This window comes from Pongo pygmaeus, chromosome 18 (assembly GCF_028885625.2).
Source record: "Pongo pygmaeus isolate AG05252 chromosome 18, NHGRI_mPonPyg2-v2.0_pri, whole genome shotgun sequence".
NCBI classification, from domain to species: Eukaryota; Metazoa; Chordata; class Mammalia; order Primates; family Hominidae; genus Pongo; species Pongo pygmaeus.
The window spans coordinates 80,075,301-80,103,019 of NC_072391.2; the positions used below are offsets into that span (position 1 = coordinate 80,075,301).

At 41.5% G+C, this 27,719-nt stretch overlaps 1 protein-coding gene and 1 long non-coding RNA gene across 4 annotated transcripts in view; both read left to right on the top strand.

Annotated features, from left to right (window-relative positions):
- Window positions 1-17,742, top strand: part of LOC129015398 (uncharacterized) — a 56,309-nt gene extending 38,567 nt beyond the window's left edge. The window contains exons 2-3 of the long non-coding RNA XR_008494559.1: window positions 11,324-14,811; window positions 17,368-17,742. This is a non-coding gene — a long non-coding RNA (uncharacterized LOC129015398). The remainder of the gene's footprint in view (window positions 1-11,323; window positions 14,812-17,367) is intronic.
- Window positions 1-27,719, top strand: part of CDH13 (cadherin 13) — a 1,176,109-nt gene that overhangs the window by 185,846 nt on the left and 962,544 nt on the right. The window lies entirely within an intron of this gene.

Genomic DNA, 27,719 nt, shown 5'->3' on the forward strand with positions numbered 1-27,719 from the left:
GGGACACATGCATTTGGAATAGAGACATGAGTAGGTTCTACCTTCAGCCTTGGGGTGGGACCAGGTTAGGAAGGGACGTTATTCTTTGATGGATGAGCAAACTACAAAAAATTGTGCCACCCTTTGTCTAAATATATTCACACTGCTTCCCCTAGCACCTCTTCTTTATCTCCTGACAATCATTGTGCCAACAGACTGCCTTTAGAAACTGGCAGATGGCCCCTCCTTGAAGGATTCTGTGCATACAGAGTAACTAGTTTCCCAGTAGCTGCATGGCTATCTTGCTGGATCTGCAGGTCCAGAAGGAGGGGCTGGGACAGTAGAGGTGCACTAGGAAGTCATTAGGATATCTGCAGTAATTGAAGCTTGCATCCTATTTGAAACTTCCCCAAAGAAAGAAATGAGTGAGAAGAGTGGTCAGCAGTAAGCCTTGAGGAGTTCCAAAATCAGTGGCCAGCAGAGATGGAGGAGCCTAAAAATGAGACTATGGAGGGAGCAGCCACAAAGATAGGAGAAAAGCCAGGTCAGGTGGTGGAGGTGCAGGGAAGACAAGTAGAGAGGGTGCTTCAGTGAGAAGAGAGGAGAGGAGTGAAACTCAAAGTCGCAAGAGAACACTGGAAGTTCTTCACTGCATCTAGTGACACGGAGGGTGTTAATTTTACACAGGCTGTGTTGGTGGAGGAAACCAGATGGGAGGGGAAGAAATGGAGATAACAGTTATAGACACATCTTTTAAGAAGTTTGGCTGCTAAAAAGGAGACAGATAGTGAAGTAGTTGGAGGTGGATGTAGAGAAAACAAAGGTTTTTTTCTTTCTTTCTTTTTTCTTTCCTTTCCTTCCCTTCCCTTCCCTTCCTTCCTTTCTCCTTTCTTCCTTCCTTCCTTCCTCCCTTCCTCCCTTCTTTCTCCCTTCCTCCTTTCTTTCTCCCTTCCTCCCTTCTTTCTCCCTTCCTCCCTTCTTTCTCCCTTCCTCCCTTCTTTCCTCCCTTTTTTCGTCCCTTTTTCCTCCCTTCTTTCCTGTAGGAGATACTTTCTTATAAGGATTTATTTGAGACAGAGAGGATAGGAGAGAAGGGATTGATGATGGCATAAAGCTTCTGAGAAGGTGGAAAAGGATAGACTTCAAAACATAAGAGGGACCTGTTAACTTTTTAAACCTGGGAATGAAAAAGTGAGTCAATGATGCAACACTTTTAAAGGTAGCTGTTTGTTGCCCTCCGTCTTAGAGAAGAGTCCTTTCTGGTTACAGAAGACAAAGTGATTTAATGTGTGCTGAAGTAAGTTGGAAATTCAGGTGTTCAGTTGATGTTTTTGGAGTAGATTGTCATATTGAAATTGGAGAGACATTATCCAGGCGGGAAAACTATGAGTTAAGGGCTCTGGACAATAAAAAAATAAGGGTGTCATCCTTGGGGAAGGGGATGGGTGATGCTGATGGGTTTAGGGCTTCAGAGCTGCACCTGTGCTCCTCTTGGGATCAGAACTGCAGTATCTCTGCAGCTGCTGTACCTTGTTGTTAACCCCTGCATCCAATAGCTGAGTGTTGCATGCCTCTCAAGATGCAGATATTAAAACCTTATTGACTGATGTAGACTCTTCTGTGCATCAAAGGGCCCAGAAGTGGTATTAGCTGGCCAGCTCCTTTTAAGTGCAGAGAGTGCTTTTCTGTAGATAGTGCTATGAGCTACCTGGGGTTAAGATAAAAGGCTTCAAAAAGGTAGTGTCTTCCCGGAGGCTGCTTGCGGCCACTCACTGTGTGTCTGTGGCTATACAGACCCCAGATTGCGGGGGCTCGACTTTACATGTCTCTCTCTATTACCTTCTAGAGCCTGTGAGGCCCAGGCTTTTAAAGATTCAGCACTGAAAGAAACTAAAACCAAACTTTTGAGTTTACAACTGCCTGAGGCTGCCTCCATCTACGTGACCTTTACTAACGGTGCCATTTTGGTGAAAACATAGATTTTGAAGTTCAATCAGTCCTGGTTTCAAGTATTAGCTCTTCCTCAGATGATTGTGGGACCTTGAACAAGTCTCTTGCCCTCTCTGAGTCAGTTTTATCATCCATGCAATAGGGATAATGTTACCTACCTCATAAAACCATTGTCGAGACCCATCTATTCAGCACATACTTGAGTTCCTATTCAAATACCGGCTGCTGTGCTTGGCTGTGGGGTCTAACTGCACAAAATGGTCTTGACCCTGAGGGTTTTATAGTTTGAGAGTGGATATACCAAAGTGCCTGGCTGTGATTATTATATTGTGATATAATAATAAATACATACTTGGTCTCTGCTCCTCGTTCTAATATTTAGTCTGTGAACCCAGTTCCTGTCACACAGCATCTAAGAGCTTTGTAATTTCCTGAGTGACAGGAACATCTGACACAGAGCTCCTAAATCCCTTGGTATTTCCTGGCTGATAGGAGCATCTTTTGCTCTAATGAGTTGACTTGTGGTGGGCTCCTGGATACCCCCAGGATTGGTGCTGGTTTCCAGGGGAATCAACCATGTGTTTTTAGAAGGTTGGGGCTTTCATCATCCACCCCACCTCCAGGGAGGAAAGGGAGGCTGAAGATTGAGTTGATCACCAATGGTCAGTGATATACTCAATTGTGCCTATGTAACAAAGCCTCCATGATAACCCCAAAGGACAGGGGTTAAAGGGCTCCCAGGTTGCTAAACTCATGGAGGTTCCTGGAGGGTGGTGTGCCCAGAGAGGGTATGGAAGCTCTGCATACCTTTCCACATACCTTGCCCTATGCATCTCTTGGTGCGACTGTTCATCTATACTCTTTGTAATATTCTTTATAATAAATGGGTAAATATAAGTAAAGTGTTTTCCTGAGCACTTCTGTGAGTCACTGTGGCAAATTAATGGAACTCAAAGAGGGGGTTGTGGGAACTCTAATTTATAGTGGGTCAGTCAGAAGCACAGGCCACAACCTGGGCCTTGTGACTGGCATCTAAAGTAGGGGACAGTCTTGGAGGACCTGTGGGATCTGGCTTTATCTCCAGGTAGATATTATTGAATTGAATTGAATCGGAGGATTACCCGCTGGTGTCCACTGAAGAATGGCTTGATTCTTCAGTGTTGGGGAAAAACCCACTCATACTTGGTGTCAAAACTGTTGAGTGGTGTGTGACAGTAGGTAAAACATTTTGGTTTTTTTTCTATCCTTCATACTGGCCCAGAGAGCTTATTTAATAAATATCTCATTCATTTCTTTTCTTATCCGTTATACCGTAGGCTCAGCTGAAAGCATCGTTCATGACCCACCTGAATGCATAGTGGGATACTTAGAAAGTACTGCGTGGTTAGCAGACAGCTCTGTAGGGAGTCGGAACAGCCATGCAGTAGAGTCTTGGAAGCAGAAGAGAGTAAGGGACAGAGATCCTGAATGAGGGCGGAGTGTGGACATCAACATCACAGCTCCACCCATGACTAGTCACAGGAACAGAGACAGTCGACTTGCCTCTCACTCTGTGCCTCAGTTTCCTCACCTGTGTGATGGAGACGATAATGGTACACAATTCTGAGGTGGTTATGAGGATTACATGAGCTGGTAGTGTTGGAGTTCTGAGGTGGTTGTGAGGATTACACGAGCTGGTAGTGTGTGTCAGGTGCTCAGAACAATGCCTGGAACATGGAAAACACTCCCTACATAGGAGATATTATTTCCATGTTCAGAAACAGGCTGCTTTCATTAGAGCCCACTCCTCTCAAAAGGAGATACCCATGGGAATAGTGATGACTTGAAATTCTGTATCAAAATGCTGGTGGATGCTGCTTCGTTTGTAGTTTCTTTTCTTTTCCAATCTCCACAGGGCTCTGTTATTTGGATCCTCTACCATGAAGAGCAGTGCCCCTAATCGTAGACTATCACTTTGCTGGCCACTGTGTGTTGTCCACCCATTATACTGTGAGGTCTCTACAGCTTTAATTACAATGATTTGAGATTTGTTCAATGCATTATATTCCAGATAGTTCACGGATGCTTTTAATTTAATTATAGGTAGTTTAACACCACAGATGACTGTTGGGGAAAAGGAAAATGCTGTTCTTTCTGAATGCAAGACACGTGTTTAGGACTGATAAAATACATAACTGTGTTTTGTTTCACAATAAAAAGAAATGTATTGCAAAGTATGCGACAGTAGGTAGACTGCTGGGAAGCCTGGGTCTGGTACATTGTTGTCAGAAACAGGCTCGATTTTGGTGAAGGGAAGCGTGAATGCAGGATGAGCCTTGCACACAAGCTAAGGTGCCCAAAGGCCAGTTCCCCCAGTGACCTCAGGGTCAGCCTCTCTCCTACCTACATACAAGGAGCCCCTCCTGGAAGCAAACCCCACTCCAGCCTTCCAAGAGGCACATTCTTGTTCTTCCCACCATCTTATTATTTGTAGCAGCAATTATTCATTGCCATCTGAATTCACTCAGTAAATATTTATTGAGTACCCTGTATGTGTAGGTACTGGTGATACAGCAGTGGACACACAGACAAAAATCCCTACTCTGAAGGAGCTTATATTCCAGGGAAAAAGAGAGAGGAAAACAAGTAGAATGTATGCTGGTTTTGTGCATGAAGATGGCAAAGGCTATGGAGAAATCAACGAGGATAGAGTTGGGGAGAAACAGTTGCAACTTCCATAGGGTGGGTGGAGAAGGCCTCACTGAGGCATCAACACTTGAGCTACATCTTGAAAGAGGCAAAGGAATGAAAGAGGTGCCAGGCCAAGGTAATAGTTCCTATAAAAATCCTGAGGATGGAGGGTGCCTGGTGTGTCTGAGGAAGCCCAAGGAGGTCATCATAGAGTGAGATGGAGGTAATAGAAGATGAAGTTCAAAAACGAAGATGTGAAAAATTGTATTGATCCTTGTAATCCATTTGTAAGGGTTTAGGTGTTTTATCATCACCGTTGTCACCATCATTACTACCACCTGCTAGAAACTTGGGGGGGAATGACTCATCATCTCATCTCTGCACTCCTGAAGCTCAAATTCAGCACAGGATACAACAAAAGGATAATGTGATGCTTGGTACCAAGACTTTAAGGACATTCAGGAGCGGGCAGAAAACATGACCTTAAAGAGAGGGAAAAATGGAGACTTTTTACAGGGTCTCCCTTAGGAAAGGGAGCTGTCCCTTAGGAGGAGATATCTAAGCCACTGTACAGTTGTGAGGTCTTTAGACATCAACCAAGCGCATTGGGCAGATTGAGGCTAAGTTTTGCAACACAGAGAACGCTGAAGTCCCATTCTGTAGTTTGTCTTGACTCTCCTTTCATTTCTCTCCATCACTCTTCGCCTCCACTGCAGGTACCCATTCCTTTTTCTGACCATGTCTCTGGACTTGGAGAAGATTTTCTCTTATAAGCTTCTATCCAGCCCAGGACCCACAGGCCATACAGGTCCACCCCTCTGTATGGCTCTGTACATTAATGAGCAGCTCTGCTTAGCTCAGCATGCTCACTGTCTTTAGGAATGATTTCTGCTGAATCCATTGACTGCACAAAAAGCCCAGTGGAATGTACACTCTAGGTTCCAGTTACCTCCAAGGAGAAGGGATGACAAATATAACAGTGACAAAATATTGACATACACACAGAAATATATAGTTACACTTAAATGCACACACATATATACATACAAATATAGGCTGGGAGCAGTGGCTCACACCTGTAACTCCAGCACTTTGGGAGGCCGAGGTGGGCGGATCACCTGAGGTCAGGAGTTCAAGACCAGCTTGGCCAAAATGATGAAACCCTGTCTCTGCTAAAAATACAAAAAAATAGCCAGGTGTGGTGGTGCACACCTGTAGTCCCAGCTACTTGGGAGGCTGAGGTGGGAGAATCACTTGTATTCAGGAGGCAGAGGTTGCCGTAAGCCACAATCACACCACTGCACTTCAGCCTGGGCCACAGAGTGAGACTCTATCTCAAAAAACAAATGAAAAACCACATATAGTTATATATAAAAGCATGCACACATGCATGAATATACCTATACATGTACATCTATGTTTATATATAAATGCATGCATACATGCATGTATGCACACACCTATAATTATAAATGCATGTATATATATATGTATACACTCATACATATATAGACATGCATAGATATACACATGTATAGAGTTGTAGATGTATGCACATATTTGCATGCATACATACATGACTATACACAATGCACATATATGTTTATGAATGTATTCACTCATACATGTATGGTTGTGTGTGTGTGTGTGTGTATTTTGGGAAGACTAATTATTCCAGGAGATTTACATCTAGTTCCCGTTTTTAAGTAGACCACAACCCTGCGCTGCATTTGCTGCTATTGTTTCTGTTACATAGATGAGGAATTTGAGTCTCTAAAACTTGAAGTTGCCCAGCCAAGGTCACGTAGCTAGTGAGTTGTGAAGCTGATATTCAAACTAAGGACTAAAAGACAAAAAAGACCACTTTATTCCAATGCTTAAAAGATGTTAACAGAAAGAGAGCAAAACAACAACAAAAAAAGAAGGAACCCTAAGTATGTTCATTGTGCCACTCACAGAAAACAGAAAATATGATTATGACATAAAGTGATAATTTCCATAAAAAGAAAAAGTTATATGAGCACATACAAGAGGGAATAACATTTGAGGGACCTCTTGAAGGATGGGTAGGAGTTTTTTAGAAAGGGGTGGGGAAGCAAAAAGATTTCGCGTTTCATTTAAAGTTATGATAGCCAATATTTACCTTTTAGAGGTGCTCAAAATGCCCACTGTACCTTTGGCTTCATAGCTGTAGAAATCGGGCATTTTACAAAAAAAGGCAGTGATGGTGCCTCACATCTGGCCACAGGCATCTCTCGGCAGCATGCAAGTCATCTAGGGCAAGTCTCTGTAAATGCCTTTCTCTTTGGTATTGCATTTGCATATTCTTATGTCTGCATACAAACACCAAGTCTGCTGTTAGTGGTGTCATAACTTTGCAAAAGGAAGAAAACATGGCTAATGGTAAAATGAGTTATGCCTTTATAAAACATTTTCAATGACAGAACTTGCTCCCCTCTGAGTGCTTTTTGAGGATCAGTAATCATAAACTGCGGCTTTGCCAGGAGGTGCTGTCGAAGGTTGTGTGGACATTCTTTCAGCAAGATCATCTGGCATGTGTGATTGCTTCTATTTATTCAATACTAAAGAACACAAGATTGAGTTTTATGAGAGAGAGAAAAATGCACATTGCACATAGAGATTGGATAAATTTCATTGTTTAGAGTGTTTTTATTGCCACAAAGTAATCTTCTGATTGCTAGGTGAGTAATCCTGTAATTACAAAAACAATCAATTAATTGATCTAAATTAATCAGATGACATATTTTAGCCTGCTAAGCATGAAGGCATATTTCAAGTAACTTTCCAGATAAAGGAGGTATTGAACCTTTTCAGCCACCAGCCAGGGACAATGACACAGATTCTAGTATCAAATACTGATTCCCAAATTAACAAATGCTGGAATTACTATGAGAAAGGAATGGACTAGGGAGTCATGAAGTCCTCCCTCTTTTGTTATACAGGAAGCTTCTAAGCTGCCTGTCCCACTGTTCCTCCAGTTCTTTTGTCCCAGGCTTGGCCCTACTGGGAAGGAGACTTCCCTAACTTCTGGGCTACCCCTCCCTTTCCCTACCTCTAGCCACACTGTGTTTCAGGGAGGGCAACCTGGGAGACAGAGGAAATTAAGACATCTGCATGAATGTTGGCAGAGTTACCCAAGAGGAGATGCCACTGGGCAGGAACTAGAGAGCACTCAAGGGGAGGGAGGCAAGTCTATCCTTTCTCCTTCTTTCTTCTTCAAAATGTATTGAATGCCTATGCTTTTCTAGGCAGTTTTTAGACACTTGGAGTACATCAATGAATAAATAAGGCAAAGATCCCTATGCTTGTAGAACTGACATTCTAGCAGAAGAGACAACTAATATATAAATAAGTCACATAGTATTTTAGAAGGTGATATATGCAATGGGAATAGAAAGAGCAGAGCAGAATGAAGGCTAGATGGATGCTGGGGTCCTAGGTGGAGCAACTTGCTAGTGTTAAGATTTATCTGAGAAGTGGTTCCAAGAAACAGTGGCAGCAGTAGAGGAGAACACAGCAGTCAGATGAGCCAGGAGTGATCCTGGCTGTGCCATGCATATGTCGTTAATGTGAACACTAACCAGCATCTCTCAGTTCCTTCATCTTTAAAACAGGGATAAGGATATCTGCAATGTGGGGAAGTGGGAATGATTAAATATCATTTATTTGTTTATACTGCTCTTCTTTAAAATGACAGCATCACCACAAAGGAGTTGAAATAGTCAATAGTGTATGGAAAGCACCAAGCACAGAGACTGGCACACATTGGGTGCTCAGTACACGTTCACGTTGGTACTCATAAAAGAACAGGAAGAGCTTGCATGTTGTGCCCTGATAATGCCTCAGACACTGTTCTAAATGCTTCACGGATATTAGCACATTTAATCCTTACAACCCTTTGGGGTAGGAACTAATTTATGTCCATTTTACAGATAATAAAACTGAGGCACAGAGAATTTAAGTAATCTCCCTACAGTTTTATAATTAGTTAATGATGGAGGCAGGATTTGAACACAGGCATCCCGCTTCTGGAACTGCACTGCAGTTATTTTCAGAGCCCAGGCTATGGAAAGAAACCATTCATTTATTCATAGAACATAGTTTTATTGATTATCTGCTACATGACAGGTCTGTGATCAGCACTAAGGCTATAGAAATGAAAGACATAGACAGGGTTCCTACCCCAAAACATTCTTGATGTGAACGTGAGACTCACACTATAACCACCCTAAGGATTTTGGTCTGAAAAGACATTCTTTATTAAGGATTATACATTTATGCCCTGGATTTCCTGGATCTGGCCCTGAATATAAATATTCCATTTTCTTATTGGAGTATAACCAATGTTTGGCTGCAAAAAATGTGGTAGATTATTTTCATTCATATGAATATGCCTGCCCTTTCTCTGGTGGAGTCTGTCCCGGTAAGTCTATGGGACCTGCCTCTACCAATGAGGGGTGAGCTTGGTGACTTTTAACAATGATCTCCTCATTAGATGAGGCCATCAGTTACAGCGGAAATGATCATTATTGGAAAGCTGGAGACCAGCTGCTGTCAGAGAGGGATGGGCTCCTGTGGAAGGTTGCAAACTGATGACTACTTAATCCTTGAACTTCAGTAGCAACAATATTAGCTGAAGGTCTGTAATGCATTCACAGTTCTCATCTGACATTTTCCCCACATCATTATTTTTCTGGTTTTACTTTTAAATTCCCTATAGGACCATTGACATGAAATTCTGAGGGGGAATTTGGAACATTAATGACTGTTTAAGGCAAATGAGTAAGTGTTCTTTCCAAGAGGAAATTACCTTTATAATATTGGCATAAGGCTATTTTTAAAGTTTATACTAATGAGACGATTCGAGGCAGATGACTGAATTTCCCAGGCTTGAAGTTGGCCCATGCCCCTTGGTGAATTCAGCCTTAGGGTGAGCTCTGTGGGGCCTTGCAAGTCTGGCTCTAGATGCAAGAGATCTGCCCTATCCACATTCCTTCTTTCCATAATTGGTTAGAGCCTTGACCATTCAAGCCTGGGCTTGGATGCTGGGCTTACAAGAGGCACAGACAGTCATGGAGCTTGCTGACTACAAGGGAAGAAAGCCTTTATCAAATAACACTACTTATGGATGTCTCAACTACAAACATGAATCAATGACTTGAAAGAAGGAGAATAATATTCCCTGACCTTAAAAAACAAAGGACTATGACCCTGTTATGGACTGGGTATGGTCGTTGAGGGCTCCCCTAAAAATAAATACTTGCTCTGAACCTCAAATGAAGTGTAGGATTCAGAAAGGCAAGGGGCCAGGTGAAAGAAAATGGTTTCAGGAGGAGGGAAGAACAAGGGCTTGAAGGAATGTGTGGTCCCCTTGGACCATCTGTGCTTCCTAATCCTGGGAATTGCACCTCCAGTAATATAAGAATGTGTGGCAAAGGGAACCATGTTCCTCACTGACTTTGTTCCCATCCATGGAACCGAAAGGGTCTTCCTTAGTGATGCCTATGGCTAATCGGTATTGGGTTCTTACTACAGGATAGGCCTTGCTCCAAGGACTTTGTGTGAATTAAGTTATTTGACCTTGACAGACATTTGCCTCACCCCATTGAAACAAGCGACATTAACAGCAATCAAAAGCTTACCCAGGGACACAAGGCTATGTAATACAGCAATATATGCAATATAAAAAAATAAATAAAACTTGAATCCTTCCAAATGTCTATCAAAAGAACACAGGTTGAATAAACAATGGAATGTCTACACAAATGAGTACTGTGCAGCTCTAAAAGGGAATGAGGAATATGGCTATAGGCTATTTGGGATAATGTTCGGATATATTTTTAAGGCGGAAAAAGTAAGATGGAGAAAATTGTGTGTTGTATTACTGCCTGTCTTTGGGGGGATACACATTTATATACAAATTTACTTTTTTAAAAAATAAAAGTTAGGTTAAATCATTTTTTAAAAAAAAATAGTTACTGTTCTAGTTATCTTTTCTTCTTTGTATAAACAAGGTCTCATTCTGTCGCTCAGACTGGAGTTCAGTGGTGCGATCAAAGCTCACTGTAACCTTCACCTTCTGCTCAAGAGATCCTCCTGCCTTAGCCTTCTGAATAGCTGAGACTACAGGTGTGCACCGCCACACCTGGCTAATTTTTAATTTTTCTGTAGAAATTGGGTCTGCCTATGTTACCCAGGTTAGTCTTGAACTTCTGGGCTCAAGCCATCCTCCCACCTTGGCCTCCCAAAATGCTGAGATTATAGGCATGAGCCGCCATGCCCAGTCTATCTACTTATTTTGAAGCAAATTCGCGCCTTAAAATGCCAACACCATTTTATTATTGTCTCTCACGGTGTAGGGATTGTCTGGGCTCTGCTAGGTGGATCTCAGGGTTTCTCATGGGCTTGCAGTCAGTGGCTGAGGCTGGAGTCATCTGGAAGTGCGCTCACTCATAGACCTGGGTGTGGATCTGAGAGACAAACCTCTGAGGGTTGAGGCTGGAACTGCTAAGGCTGCCTTGACATCTCTCTATGGTCTCTCCAGCATGGAGGCTTACACGTAGCTGTATGTTTTACAAGTTGGCCTGTGGCTCCAAAGATGCCTATTCCGAGAGAGAGGCTGGGCAAGCTGTACTATCTTTTATGAATTAGTCTCAGAAGCCATATGGTGTCACCTTTGCCACATTTCTTTTTTTCTTGGCAGATATAAGGCCCACCCAGGTTCAAGAAAGGTGGGGAAGCAGGAGACAGGGATGGACTTTACATCCTAGTGAGGAAATGATAAGGTCTGGAAGAGGAGGTATGGCAAAAAATATTGCTGTGGCCATTACTGGAATATATAACCTGATGCAGTTACCTAAAGTGAAAAGCATGAAATAAGGCTGAAGAGATCGGGAAAAAAAATCACTTTTTTTTAAAAATTGTTTCATAAATTTGAAAACAAAATGAAATAAAAAGGCTATTCTAAAATTCAAAAGTCAGAGAAACAATTGAACCTAAGTGTGTACTCAACATGATGGCATAGCCACTTGAGAGGAACTACCCCTAGTTATTTTAAAACACAGATATTTGACTCTGTCCATTAAAGACAATTGAAAACCAAAAACCAAAACAACTGCAAAGGGAAATCTTAAAGTATTTTCAATAATACTGCTTTTGGAGGGAGTGTTGGTATATTTATTGATATATAAAATATAGTATAATATTCATATTGTGTGTGTTGAAAGATAAATGTGTATGTTAATTTGGAGAACTAGAATATTGAAGTATGGGAGGAAGAAGATACAGATATAAGACCAGTGAGATTAATTTAAAATGCTAGAGGATTGGAAGTGGGATTATATATATGAATTTATTAGGTGTTTTATCTTAAAAATTCATGTATTCTCTTTCTACTAAAAAGGCCTAGAAACAGTGACCAACCCAATAGCAATAAACTTCCTTAGCAAATAGATTATGGTCACTAGTAATCATTTTCTAGCAAAAGAAACCAAGCTCTCTTGAGAAAATGATTGAGTTTATATTTGAGGCAGGAAATAAACAAGAAGAATCTGCAAAATATTGTCATACCAAGAAGCAGGGAGGCTATGAGATTTCATTAGGGTCATGTCGTTTAAAGAAGCCAGAACCAGTAGCTCAAAGATGAGATAATTTGAGCCTAAAAACAAAATAAGTAATTTCAATGGGTTTAAATACACTAAATCTGTTTAAATACACGAGTTCATAATGATAGGGGTAAAACAAAATTATTTATAGGTTACCTTACAAAGATGATAGAGACCATCTCATTATTTGAGAAATGGAAAGGAAAAAAAACATAAACACTTATCCTGCCTTTGTTTTCAGAATTCCATGTAGAAATAATTAACTAGTTGATGAAGAGCGTTTCTCTTTCTAGGTAATAAGCAATGAAAAAATGACAGAATTAGAATATAATGAATTTGCAATTCTTACTAAATTAATCTATCTAGGCAATAACCATCAATAAAAAGAAAGACCACCTGACATTTGTATCTCCTGAAGTAAGTTCACAACACCACCTAGTCTTGAGCAAAAAATACTGCACCTGAATCTGATCCAGCCTCCAGGATATATCTATTTATAGGAAACACAGTGGACAGGCGAACATGTTAAATGATACCACAGAGATGCAATCTGCAAACTTCCACTGTAGAAACAATCCAAATGATTCAACACAATGTTACAAAGACAAAAGAATTATATATGAACAGGAGGCTGGATGAATTAAAAAACATAAGAGATGTATCAATCATAATTTTTGGTTCTAATTTGGATTCTGATTTAAAAATAGACTGCAAAAAATTTGTTAGAATAATATGAACAAAGACTAGGTGTTTGCTGCCATTTAGAAATGCTCATTAGTTTTTGTTCAGTTATGATAATGCATGGTGCTTCTGTTAAAAAATACTTTCAATCTTTTACAGATACCTTCTAAATATTTATAGATGAAATCATATGATATCTAGAATTTTCTTTAAGACAGTCTGTGGAAGAGGTGAGTGGATGGGTGCTCAGGTGAGCTAATTAATGGTAGCCGTGAGTTTAATATTGAGGTTGAGTGATGGATAGAAAGAAGTTCATCATATGATTCTCTCCACTTTGATGTTTTCTTGAACTCTCCAATACTAAAAATTTAGCCAAAAAAATTAACAGGGACTAAGAACTTTCTGCTTTTTCCAAGGGCTTTCTATCCATGGTTTTAAGAAAATGGTCAGACAGCACAGGCGTGTTTTATCTTAGTCCTTCCAAAGCAGTAAGGTGCACCCACTTCTCAGCCACCCTCCCCGACTTTGTTTGTTTTCACAACTGAATTCACCAGGAAAATACCAGGAGTCTGCTTTGTATTGTGCCATCTTTTAAACAATGCCTCACTTTCTAGTAGCAAAGTACCTCATTCTTTTTCTTGATGCTTCAAAAAAACAAAATGAAACAAGAACTTCTCATTAGCTGAAAGTGTTTTTATCTAGTGAGAACTGAAATCTTCTTGGCCTATTTCCTCTTAGATCTAAACAATATTAACTTTTTTTTTTCTTCAAACAGTCTCCCTCTGTTGCCCAGGCTGGAGTGACTGCAGTGGCACGATCTTGGCTCACTGCAACCTCCACCTCCTGGGTTCAGGCAATTCTCCTGCCTCAGCCTCCCAAATACCTGGGATTACAAGCATGCACCACCATGCCCGGCTAATTTTTTGTGTTATTAGTAGAGATGGGGATTCACCATGTTGGCCAGGATGGTCTCAATTTCCTGACCTCAGGTGATCCACCTGCCTCAGCCTCCCAAAGAGCGGGGATTACAGGCGCAAGCCACTGTGCCCAGCCTTAACAATTTTTTTTTTGTTTTTGAGACAAACTGTCACTCTGTCACCAGGCTGGAGTGCAGTGGTGCAATCTTGGCTCACTGCAACCTCTGCCTCCCGGGTTCAAGTGATTCCCCTGCCTCAGCCTCCCAAGTAGCTGGGACTACAGGTGTGCCCCACCACACTGAGCTAATTTTTTATATTTTTTAATAGAGTCGGGGTTTCACGATGTTGGCCAGGATGGTCTCTATCTCCTGACCTCATGATCTGCCCACGTCACCCTCCCAAAGTGCTGGAATTACAGGCTTGAGCCACCGCGTCTGGCCCAACAAATATTTTTAAGATGCATTGTCTACTAACAGAGAGATGCCTCTGATTCTGAAGTACTTTGCGATAAACAGCCACACAATAGCCAAATGAAATCTTGAAATCAGAGGGTTGCTTTCTCATGAAGTTAGATTGCTTGAGAATTGCAGTGGCTTCTATATGGCAGGTGCTTAAATTGTCCAAGTTGAAATTCTAATTATCATAAAGAGTAGGGATGAGGGCATGAAATGGTTGTGTGTTTTTTATTTCCTACATACAATATCGAATTCAATCCCAAACTTGAAGCATTGATGAAATTGAAACATGTTGGTAATTTTAAATCGTGCAGTTTTGTACATGATCAGAATCCTAATCATTATTAAAATAGGTGTTTCTATTATATGCATATGTATAAAAAGTCCTCCAAAATGTTAAATTACCTTGCTCATCTCAGGAATAGAGTCCCAGTCACTTCCAGATTGAAGCACTTATGGGGGGAAAAGGCATAGTGCTCCAGTAATTTTAAATTGCTTTGTACAATGAAGAGTGCCTGTAAATTACTGAATGTAGTAATTTGTTCCATAAGCTTTTTTGATTTGTAAGTAACTTAGTGGATTTGCTGGTGAAACAGTTTGGCAGGTTCCTCAGATAATTTAGAGATATTGAGCATACACATCTAAACGTGATTAAAATGTGGTATTAGCAGACATTGACCACAGGAAGGGTGAGGCAGGTTTTCAAGTTACAGCAGCTAGAGAAGCTGAGAAAGACTACAGTCGACTCTCAGGGGACTTGGGAAAGGTACTAAGAATGCACAATTGAGCTAATTACAGGAAAATGCCACATGGCTGGCTTTGGAAGGATTCATCCAGCCCCTGGCGTGTTTTGCTTATCCTCTGCCTGATGATAAAATAGGGGTTATTTCTATCAGTGGACACATTTGGCCCATATCTTATTCAGGCAACACAGCCTTAGCCTTGTTCTGCTAGTGCTAATTATTTTTTTAAAAAAATAATACCGTTAATATAGCAAAATGTAGTTGTTGGATTCTTAGAAAAGGGTAAAGTTTAGGTTTGTAATTTTCCAGGCAGAGAGATAGTGGCATAAGCATCGTGTGAACTCCCTTCTAATAGGATGTCTTCATCTTTACTATTTTGCATAATAATGTATTGTTTGGCCACAAGAGGGCTTTAGGTACTGGATCTGGAGGCGTTGGGTGTCTTTAAGGTATGAAGGGGTCAAGCAAATGTCTGCCACTCAAAGGGTGAGGGAGGTGGAGCCGGAGGTTCTGAACAAAGAACCTCACCAAATGATGGGGAGAGGCTGTGTGATGAATTTCATGATGCAGTGATGATGTGAGTCTTGGGCTCTGTAAGTGAGGGTGGATAGAAGAGTAGGTTCCGCCCTTTTTAGGAGTATACTGTGGACTAGAGTCAATCTGTAGGCAAAGGTAGGCTAACTTCCTACTGGGCAACGTCTGAGCCCTTTCATCTTTGACCTCAAGAAAGTCACTATTGTTGGTAAAGTGAGGAAGGACATGGAACCTCTGGGGAGAATCTGACCTAAAATGGCTTCATAAAGATTCTCAGCATGAATGCCCTTTTTTACTTGATGAAAATAGACCCAACAATAGTTGGGTTATTTGAGCAGAACAATAATGGTAAAGGGAAAATAGTAGTGAGATTTATGGTGTAGGATGGTCAGATGTGGTATGAGTATGACACGGAGCCAGAAGTGCCTGGTCATTCACTGATTTGTCACACTAATGGAGTTAGAATACTCTACCTTGCAAGGCAGAGTAGGAGTAGAGTATCCAATCATCCTGGTTTGCCCAATTCTGCCCCACTTTTGACACAGAGAGTCTCACACTCCAGGAAACCTCTCAGTTCTAGACAAACAGAGACAGTTGGTCATCCTATTATGAGAGGTTAGAGAGGAAGCACTTTCTGGATGGGTTGAGTCTGATAGGCTCTGTTGTATTTGATTAGACAGGTTTCTATGAGATCAAGGTTTTCAGTACCATCACAGAACCATTTCTGGAGCTATGTTGAGGAAGAGAGGGCAAGGGTTAGAGAAAAGTTTGGGCCGCAACATTGCCTCTGCCATGAAGACTCTTTACGTCCGTTTCACACACAGTCAGCCCTTCGTATCCACAGGCTCCACGTCTGTGGATTCAATGAACTATGGATCAAAAATGTCCTCTGGCCGGGTGTGGTGGCTCACGCCTGTAATCCCAACACTTTGGGAGGCCAAGGCAAACAGATGACTTGAGGCCAGGAGTTTGATACCAGCCTGGCCAACATAGTGAAACCCCAATTCACTAAAAATAGAAAACTCAGGTAGGAGTGGTGGCGGGCACCTGTAATCCCACCTAATCCCAGCTACTCAGGCGGCTGAGGCATGAGAATTGCTTGATTCCGGGAGGCAGAGTTTGCATTGAGATCACACCACTGCACTCCAGGCACTCCAGCCTGGGTAACAGAACGAGGGTCTGTCTAAAATAAAAATAAAAATATATGTGTGTGTGCGTGTGTGTGTGTGTGTGTGTATACACACACACACACATTCAAAGGAAAAAATAATGCAATAAAAATAATACAAATAAAAAATACAGTACAACTATTTTCATAACATTTACATTGTATTAGGTATTATAAGTAATCTAGAAATAATTTAAAGTATACAGGAGGATATGTATAGGTTATATGCGAATACTATGCCATTTTACATAGGGTATTTTGGTATTTGAGAAAAATCCTGGAATCAGTCCCTCACAGATACCAAGGGACAACTGTGCTAACCTTTTAGATAAAGTTTCATAGACCAGAGACTTCCACAGTGAGCACAAGATTGGATACCTTAGGCTAGAGCAATGGGCTTTAGAAAAAAGGTAGAGACATGGAATTCATGGATATGAAACAATACATTGTCCAGAAGTGAGGGTGGTCCATGGAGACTGGTTGGAGTGGGGTGGGAGAACCTTTTCTTCATCAGAGTCAAGTCATTCTGGATTGGCAATATATACACATGAGTAGACTGGAGAGACTGAGGAGGCACAAGTCGAGGAGGAACACATCTTTTATTTTGACTTAATTTTCTTTTTATCCCCTCTCCTTCTGCCTCAGGGCTCTTCTCCGTGTGGATCACATTAAGGGAGCGTATAACCTTTCATACCGTCTGACTAGGATGATGGATGTGGAAATACACACTTTGGGAGCCCTGTCTGCTTCCCTGTTAAGCCATTGACTGTTATATACTCTTGGGCTTGAAACACTTTCCAGGCTGGAGGGGCCAGTATTGCATTTACTTTTATCCCATTTCTGTTTTCACGGCTACCCAAGAGGAAATAATTTGATTTGGGGCTGCAGGGGGTAGGGTGGAAAAGTGCAGTCGGAAGATAGAGAAAATCAGCAAGAAGATTACTGAAAGGGAAAGAGGGGGGAAACCAACCAGCTACATATTTCCTGCAACATGAGTTAATGAAATTCCGTTCCTTCTTACACAGCTGTATTCGGTTTGTTTTACATTGTTTGGTATGTAAAAGGATTTGGCTTTGCGTTACAGAACTAATTGCTTACTAGATATTACATGGATATCAAAATACTTTATAAATATTAATTAATCTTCACCTAATTCCCTGGCAAGCACAAATAACCAGTGGCATATTTATTGAATGTGTAAGCAATAATCTGATTCTTAAAGATTTGTTTTCTCTGCTGAAGCTTTCTCATCATTTCCATTTGTCAAAATGCCTCATCTCCTTTGAGGACCATATCAGATGGTACTTCCATAACAATTGTTAGGAAAATAATAATAAAGATGATGTTTAGAGTACCCAACATTATTATTTGCTGAACTTTCTTCATTTGCCAAGCTCCTGAGTAAACATTTCGTAGACATATCTCATTTAATCCTACAGCAGTCCTACAAAAAAATGTTATTGTTACTACTTTTTTTTCCTCCAGATGAGGGAGCAAAGTTTCTGAGAGCTGAATGGTGGGTGGCAGGGCTGGGATCCATAGCCCATTCTGTCTGCATGTGAAACTTGTAATAAAAGCCACTATCTTGCACCTTTTCTGATTCACACTATAGGGAGGACACTTGGTACTTATTGATAACTCCATTCATTTATCCATTCAAAAATATATGTTTGAATGCAAGTACTATGAGAGGTACTGTGCTAGGCTCTGTTATGACATACCTGGTGTTGACTCTTGAGTAGGGATTACAGAGTTTAGCATCTTTTCTGTCCTGAGATTCATCATGGTCCCCATAGGCAGTGAACAGTGTTGTTGTCGCACTATGAAATGGGTATAGTGCCTGGCACAATGACCATTTCTTGAACAAATGGGGAGTGATACAGTGAAAGGAAAAAGAGGATCTACAATGTCGTTTGCTTGTAAATGGTGAGGGGTGGGAGCACTTAGAAGATGTAAGGATGTGCTCTCTTCTTTCCTAACACTCATCTTATATATAATGACATTAATTTGTGTTCTTACCTGCTCAATGTCTTCTCAGCTTGACATGCCATGATGGCATGGACAATGTCTGTTTCTTTTAGCACTTTATACCTGTATTGACACATGTTTGTCAAACAGACCAATTCCTTGCTCTATGCATAAAGGAAGGCCAGTAAAAATAGTCTTACATGCATATTACCATGAACATGAAAATAATCCCAACCTGGGCATAGCCTGGCTCTTGTCTGAAATGCGCAGTACTTTTATGTGACAAGATATAGAATAAGTCATTGGAAGAAAAACTGTCCTATTACTATATTTTATATAAAAGTGTAGCTTGTGTTATAATGGGCCTGGTATACAGAGGGTGCTTAGCAGATCTTCCACAGAGCTGAAACTGAGCTGAAGCTATGGCCCCCTTCTCTGCTTGCTCTCCTTTATTCTCTAGAGCCCTGCTTCCCAATGTGTGGTCCATGGACCAAGCAGCTTCAGCATCACCTGAGCACTTGTCAGAAATGCAGCACCTAGGCCCTGCACCAGACCTGTTGACTAGGAATCTACATTTTCACAAGATTCCAGGTGATTTTCATACACAGTGGCATTTGACAAGCATTAATCTAGGGGCTTCTTTGCAGTCAGTGATGGTGATTTGCCAATCATTAGCATTTCAGAAACCCCAGACTGAAACCATACATTTATCCTTAGCTAGGTCGGTATCAAGCTTCTCTGCTTTCAGCCAGAATCCTAACAATTCAGCTTGGTTGATTATCTAAGAAGCTTCTATTTGATAATTATATATCTTTCATTTTTTTTAAAGTGCTGGGGGTTGGGAGATCCTGGGAAATGACGTAACTATTGCTTAATAAATGCAGTTTGCTTGGAAGACCAAAATCTTTCAAGTAATGAGAAGCATCAAAGGAAACAACTCCAACAATGACACAAAGGTTTCCTGATAATAAAGGGGCTGAGGTGAGGACCCCAGCTGTGGACCACACTACCCAAAGAGAACCAACAACCAAATCAATACCCGACAAAATAACAATAATGTCCAGGTCATTTCACTTATGAGACAGAAGAGGAAGAAAGAAAACAAATTCTCAGATACAAATATTTCTGCTGCTCCACATTGTTCCATGGGGCCAGGATTGTGAAGTCAATCTTCCTAATGACTAATGGAATTTCTCACCTTTTGTTCAAATGACTTGGCCCCTTTGATTTTTAAATGACATCTAAGGGCAAAACAGACCCAAGACTTTGTGGAGTGACTTTCCAGGAAGCAACCATATCTAGGTAAACCCATGCTCACAGGTTCCCTCTGTTAACAGTGAAATTATATCAAGGATGACCTTTTGAAAGAATAAAAGTCATTATCACATGGAATGTGGTAGCTATAAAAGATCAACACTTGGAAGCCAAAGCAAAGTCCCACATATGATATATTAATTAGAATAGAAGTTACACAAAACCTCGACCTTCTGTGTGACCCTTAATTACCTCTTCTTTAAAAGCAGAATGGAATATTTTATGTATGAAGATGTTACTGTTGACCCTAAATGCATTAAGAGTCAAGTAGACATTTTTCACATATTGAAAATAAGATTTGATTGAGTGCTTGCAAGTGGCCTAGTGAAATCTCATTAAACCACTGTTTATTTTAATACTTTATAAATGGCAGAATATTAGCCATTAATTATGAACATGAAACCAGTTAGAAAATAAGTTTTGCAATATCTAAGCTTGATTTTCAACCCTAATTAATGCATTGTCTTTTTCATAGTTTTCAGTGTTTTAGAGCAAGTAGGTACTTATGACTTAGGTGTGACTTTTCATCTCTTCTTTCTCCTCCTCCTCTCCTTCCTCCTCATCCTCCTTACTGTGTTGCTCTACCAACATGGTTGTAAAAATCTGGATGAAAATAAGAAAATACAGTCTATTAAACATAGTTACAGGCTGTCACTATCCACAGTTATAATTAGATTTATAAATCATGTGCAAGATTCCCAGCAAAAAAAAAAATGAATCTTAAACATTCTTTTCAACTATTATCACCACAAAATGAAACAAAACAAAATACAGCAACAATATGAAATTGTTTCAGTAACATTGCCATGTTACAGTAAGCTTTTGCATCTGGATCCGTCAGCCTCATACAAATAACTGTATATTCTGAAATATAAATGGATAGAAAGATAATGACCTTCTTGAGCATCTACTGGGTGACAACCGCTGAAATAGTATCTGAATTTAACTGCACCAAGGAACATAGGCAGATTTTGATTCAGATGACAGCTTCCATTATTTGGCAGCAGATGCTGAAGAGGCTGCGTTGGGAGGATTCTGATGTTGGATCCAGCCTACATCATAGAACTGCAGCCATGGATTAGCAATGTGTGTTATGTGAGTGAGCTGCAAAAATATGCCACAAAATTCCCATCTTACAGTTATACCTTTTTACCCTGAAATGAGTCAGTGTGTTATGGTAACATTCCCAGATGGCAGACAGAAGGAGAGCCAATGTGAGAGACCAGTGGACTCAGACCCATCTCCCAAGAACCTTGTCTAATTCATCTAAAAAACAAATGTTTCAGATATTCAGCATTTTCTGATTTCAAATGTGTTCATACCATGAATAATTATGTAGCACTTTCTTACTGTGTGCTAAGGACATTAATGTGCTTCTTCTTTAATCCTTCCAATGACCCTGCAAAATAATTCTCACTGACATTTTCATGGAGGTATCCAACTTCAGCTCTTACGGAAAAGAAAGTGCCTCTGTGGAAGTTGCATAGATAGTAAATTGTGGCATGGGGATTCAAAGCCAGGTTTGCTTGACTTCACAGTCTAAACTCAACCCAGGAACCCAACAGCCTCTTGCTGTGTGATTCTGATCCCCATGAATTCACTATGTTGTCAAATGCTGAGTTTGGAAAGCATGGTCTAAATGCTTCCCTTCTGGACCTCCCTTAACCATTCCAGGGCTTTCTGTTGCTTGTGCAGTTAATGAAGATGGAAAATGATTCCCTTCCCTCCCTCTCTGTTCTTCCATCTGTCCAGGGAATAGCCTAATGTCAACCTAGTGACTTCATGGAATCTGTTTTCAGTCTACTGCATCCTTGTCTGGAATTCTCAGGGGACACTTAAGCCAGAACCGGGGTTGAAGGAAGCCCTGGCTCTGTGCAAGTCCACAGTACAGCAGCTACTGGGGAGGGAAAACGTTGTATGGCTACGGTGAGGGTTTCTTCATGGTTGATGCAATTATAATGTGAAAAGATCGACATGTGAGCCCAGAGCAGATGAATAATAATGCTGCTGGCATTTTGCATTTAACAAAACACCTTTCTCGAGAAATGTATTACTTACCTTGTGGGTGGGGAATTGTCTCTGAACCCAATCAGGTTAGTCACTGGCCCATGACTATCTCATTTTTAATAAATAATAATTTTCTCAATTCAGCACTAGCCAGCTCATCTGCTTTCAAAAGATAGGATATGATTGCTTTGTATTTTTTATATTAATAACCCTCAGCATGAGAGGATTAACTCTTGATGCACTGAAGGCAAACTACTGGACCCTGGGAGATCCATTTCTTCTCACTAGTTAGGCTGACGCATCTTTCAGATGAATTTAAAGGTCAGTGCCTTGTGCATAAAAAGCAGGGGCCTGCATTAGATGGCTGAGCTCTAGTCAATTCTTGGTCATTTGTACTGAAACAGAGGCAAGAGAGAGATTTCAAAACCACCACGAGGAGGCCCCTGAACATGCAGGCATTTCTTTCCTTTATCTATTTATTCAAAGAGCATCTACTCAGGGCCAAGAAGGAGATCAGGTTTATCTGACTTAGTCATACAGCCGTAAGAAAGAGTCCCCCTCTAAAAAAAAGAAAAGAAAAAAAATAAAGAGGTGTCTTCCATTGGTGAAGCATAGTCATTAAGAACATAAGCTTTGCAGCCACCCACAGCCCACAGGCACTGTGGGTCGAGTTATACTTTCCCTCTTAGCAGCTGACCAGCTTTGGGTCTGAGCCTGTTTCTTCACAGTGGTCAGTCCCCTTGTCTGCCTGATAAATGTCTGTCTGCTTACATACTTGTCTCCACAGAAGTGAGCTTGCTGAGTCCATGGAGATGTTCATTGGAGATTTTGCACAATATTATGCTCTGGAAAGGGGTCTACAAACTCTGATCTGAGGGCCAAATCCGGCCTGCCACTTGTGTGTGGACAACTAGCAAGCTAAAATGGTTTTTACATTTTTAAGTGGTTGCATTTTAAATGCTTATATAATGGCTACATAAAATCCTTAATTTTGCCTCTTGGCCCACAAAACCTAACATATTTACTACTGGCTCTTTAAGAAAAAGTTTGCTCAGGCATGCTCTGGAGTCATCAAAGCCACATGTATAATTTTAAATTTTCTGATAGCTCTGCTAAAAAAAAAAAGTAAAAAGAAACAGGTGACGTTAATTGTAATGTGTTTTCTTTAACCCAATATATTCAAGTAGTATCACTGCAATGTGTAGGTAATATAGAAATTGCAAATGAAATATTTTACATTCTTTTTTCATACCACGTCTTTAAAATCCAGTGTGCATTTTGCATTAACAGCACCTCTTAATTTGGACTCACTACATTTCAGGGGTTTAATAGGCACATGTGACCGGTGGCTGCTTCATTGGACAGTGGCAGCTCTAGAGAGCTGGAACCAATTTATGCTCCTTCTGACATTCACAGGGAATGCTCTGTATAAATCTTGGTCTCTTCTTCCTTTTTAAGGTCACATAGCACCGGGATTTAAACTCCAGAGCTACCCCAATTTTAACTGGAGGGACCATATTCCAAGCTGCAAATATTGTACCCACCCAGCAAATTTCCTGAGATGTGCTTCCTGGGGAAAGTGAATTCAGTTGCTGTAGCCCTTAATTTGATAAAATGCTCCTCTTTCTGGCCTTACCCTTGCTCAATCATTTCCAATTCCACTGCTGGTTATTTTACACGCCGGGGGCAGTAGGTGCATACAGTCCTATGCTCCCAGCTTATGAGGAAATGCTCTGTCCTTCCACAGGCCTGATCAGTGGCCTCCTCGCTCCTGTTCTCCAGAAAGAAGTTTCCCTAGTTTTGCTAATCTCAACTCACGCACAGGAGGAAGCCAGAACTGCCCTGCTGTGATGATCAATCCATATGCATGCTTGCCTCCAGCAAACCAAGGACATTTAATTCTTGGCCAGAGTCTCATCAGCTCCATCAGTCTATGACAATAAAATGAATATATGTCTTGATCACACCAGGAAGTCTCTGCTACCAACACCCCCAGGAGAAAACAGCTCCAGGCTCTTGAGCCTCCTCACGTAGCAAAGCCTCATCGCTCAGGTCCCGCATGTCAGAATTTGCCATGATTCACTCACAGCATGTGTCATGTGTATCTGGTGGAATGTTTGAAATGCATTCTTCCCATGTGGCTTTTCAGGGCCCTAAGTGTGAGTATGAACTTTGCATGTGAAAGATGCTTCATTTTGCATTTTGTTAGTTTGTTTTTGTTTTTTTTGAGATGGAGTTTCACTCTTGTCGCCCAGACTGGAGTGCAGTGGTGCCCAGGCTGGAGTGCAGTGGCGCGATCTCGGCTCACTGCAACCTCCACCTCCTGGGTTCAAGCAATTCTCCTGCCTTAGCTTCCCAAGCAGCTGGGATGACAGGTGCCCGCCACCACTCCCAGTTATTTTTTTGCATTTCTAGTAGAGACTGGGTTTTGCCTTGTTGAGCAGGCTGGTCTTGAACTCCCGACCACAGGTGATCCACCCGCCTTGGCCTCCCAAAGTGCTAAGATTACAGACATGAGCCACTGTGCCTGGCCAAGACATAATTATTAACATTAACAATGTTCATCTCATTATACCGCCTAAAATTACATGATATGCCAAAGTAGGTGTATGTATCCCACTTTGAGGAATATTTGATGAGAAAGGATGTTAGACCTACGGAGATTTTCATCTTCAGAAGAACACAGATAAGTTCTGGGATAATGGAAATGACAGCATCTTGGCATTTTTTACTGCTGCCTTCAAACAGCAGACATCACAGCCCATGATGATGAGCCCGCTGATGCCGAGTTCCTGCATTCTGTGGGACACCTGGGCTCAGCTTAGAAAGGCTCTACCCCAACTCATGCTTCTTCACGGCAAGATGAGGCAAATTCAATTCTGCCCATAGTCATTCTAATCTGCATTTTCATAACCCACCTTTCCATTCTCCAAGTGTGACTTTCATTTTTAGGGCAGAGTTATTCAGTCAGTGAATATGCAGTCCCTTTAAAGGGATATTTATCACCCTTGAAGAATCTTATTGCCAAATCTTAATAGTCTTTCTTATAACAAAGGCTCAAATTCACTATCAAGATTAAGAGGTGGAGCTTGAATGAGCTTTGCTGGAGCATCTCATGATAAAATAGATTAAAGTCTTAAAATGGGCAGCCCATCGAGGTGGAAGTCAAACAAATATGCAAAAACATCCCCGTATTTTCTGCAGGCAGCTTGGGCACTGTGGGTGAGCCCAGAGGGTGAATGGTGGGAAGTGGCAGTTAGGCCACGTGGATTTTCCCTCAGGCTCAGCGGGGTGACCTCCCTTGAGAAGCTGAAACTATCTTAATCTTAATTACTTTATCTGTAAAATAGTGGTAGTGAGGATGGTGAGAGCTTGCCTACCTCAGAGGCTTGTGGTGAGGATTACAGGGAAAAGTCCATGTAAAGTGCTCCCCCCTGGTTTCTGGCACAGAGCAAATGAATGAAATTCAGATCCACCATTTATGTCAGAGGTCCCCAAGACCACCCCCAGGTTCTTTGATCCCCTAGTCCTAGGAGGTCCTAGAGGTCCCCAAGGCCACCCCCAGGTTCCTTGATCCCCTAGGAGGACTCATGGTTAAGATTTATTACAGTGAAAATATAGAAAGCGAAATCAGCAAAGGGCAAAGGCCTATGAGTGAAGTCTGGAGGAAATAACTTACAAGATTTCCACAATCCCCTCCCAATGCGGTCACAGAGGATGTGCTTAACTCCCCCAAGCAACATATGGTGACACCGTGTGTGAAATGGTTTCTACCAGGGAAGCTCACTGGAGACTCAGTGCCCGAGTTTTTACTGGAAGCTCATCGAGCTGGTCACATAGGCAGCCTCCGCCTGATACATAGCAACATTCGTGACTCCCGGAAGAAAAGCAAGAGTTCAGCATAAACCGAATAGTTCATACAAACATTAGGCACTTGGAGCCACTCTTACCAGTTATGGGGGTGGGAATATTCTCCAAACCCAAGTTCACAGATGCCAGCCAAGGGCCAACCTTTCAAGCAGGCCCTTCCAACATTGCAGTCGGCAATCTGCTTTGTAACTCTTTTCTGCCCAGGACTAGAGGTCATAAGGCCCCCACTAACTCTCTGGCTTCATCCCCAGTACTACCCATTAACCAACCTGATATTCCTCCCATCACCCCACATATCCAGGCCCCAAAGCCCTACCTTGGTGCTAGCAGCTGCTTCTGTTTTGAAAGTTCTTCCCCTGAGTTCTCCATGACCAAGTCCTCACCCTTTTCATTACAGATGCTTGCCTGTTCCCATCACTGAGTTCTAATTTCTCTAGTGGAATTATCATTCTAAAGTTATCCTTTGTCCTTCTTTTATTCTTGTTCATGGGTATCTCCACTAGAAGGAGGATATATTTTTCTGGCAGAAGAACATGCCCGTCCTATTTTCTGTGTTATCGTCAGTGTCTACTATAGGAATGGACAGGTGGTAGGTGTTCAATGTTTGCCTCATGGATATTGGGAATTACTATATTTATTGTTCTGTGTCCCAAAGAACAAATGAAGCCCCCACATCATCCTTCCTGTTTATTGACTTAAAGTATTGTCTTTAAATGCTGAAAAAAGTTTTTAGAAAATATTAAACTACAGAGAAATTCACCAAAGTAATAGTAATATCAGCTCAGTGCTTCTGGGCTTTCCAAATCTCATCTTTCCACAACTGTGCCTTCTCTGCATGAGCCTAATTCAAAAAAAAACCTGGTTCACAGAGGGCTGCTTAAGAAGTTGATGGTTTTGTTTATACTCAACGTCATTGTAGGGACCTCTGTTTTCACCTTTTTGGCTTAGGTTGTCCCAGTACTTCTCTCGTTCTGTGATTGATGTCATAGGTGACAAGTGTGATGGGTCACTTCACTGGCCCCTCCAGGCTGCTCATTCTTTAGCTGACTTCACCTTGCTCTGGCCTTATATAAAGGTCCCTGCCCTCTGGCTTCCAGTGGGTTCAGCCCACAAGTCTGCAAACTTTCTCAAAGGGCTAGATAATAAATATTTCAGACTTTGCAGGCCATCCAGTCTCTGGGCAGCTACACTGCTCTACTCTGCCATTGTAGCATGAAAGCAGACATACACAATAGGTAAACCAATGAGCATGGTCGTGTTCCAATAAAACTTTATTTACAAAAACTGACAATAGGCTAAGATGTGGCCCATGGGCTTTGAGTTGCCAATCAATGGCTTAGCCAATGGAGGACTGGGACAAGAACTCAGAGGGAGAGAGGAGAATAAATCTCTGCAGGCTGCTGTGTCTTTCCATTGGGGGTTACAGTTCTTCTCAGGGAGCCCCCTCCATGTGGCCATTTCTTTTGGGTCTGGAAATTGTTTCCTCCCCTGGCCCTCTAGGCTTAGATGTGGGAAAGGTGCCCCATTATTACTGGCATGTTGCTTTATGCTGTGGGCCCCTTCTCCTTGACTCTGACTGTACTTTTGCTGGTTCCTGCATCCATCTCTTCTCACATAGCTCAATTTGAGTGTGCCATCAATTTCCTGCTGGGATTAAGATACCTGGCAGTGCAGGGTTTCCTGGGATATGGGACCTCTAAAACTGAAAGCTAGACAGTCCCAGTAAATTAGGACGATTAATCTCCCTAACTCGAACCCAGCCCTATCTCATCCCTTGGCCCTGCTCCAGTTACCTTCATTCTGGCCCTCAGTACACCCATCTTGGATAACGGCTTTGC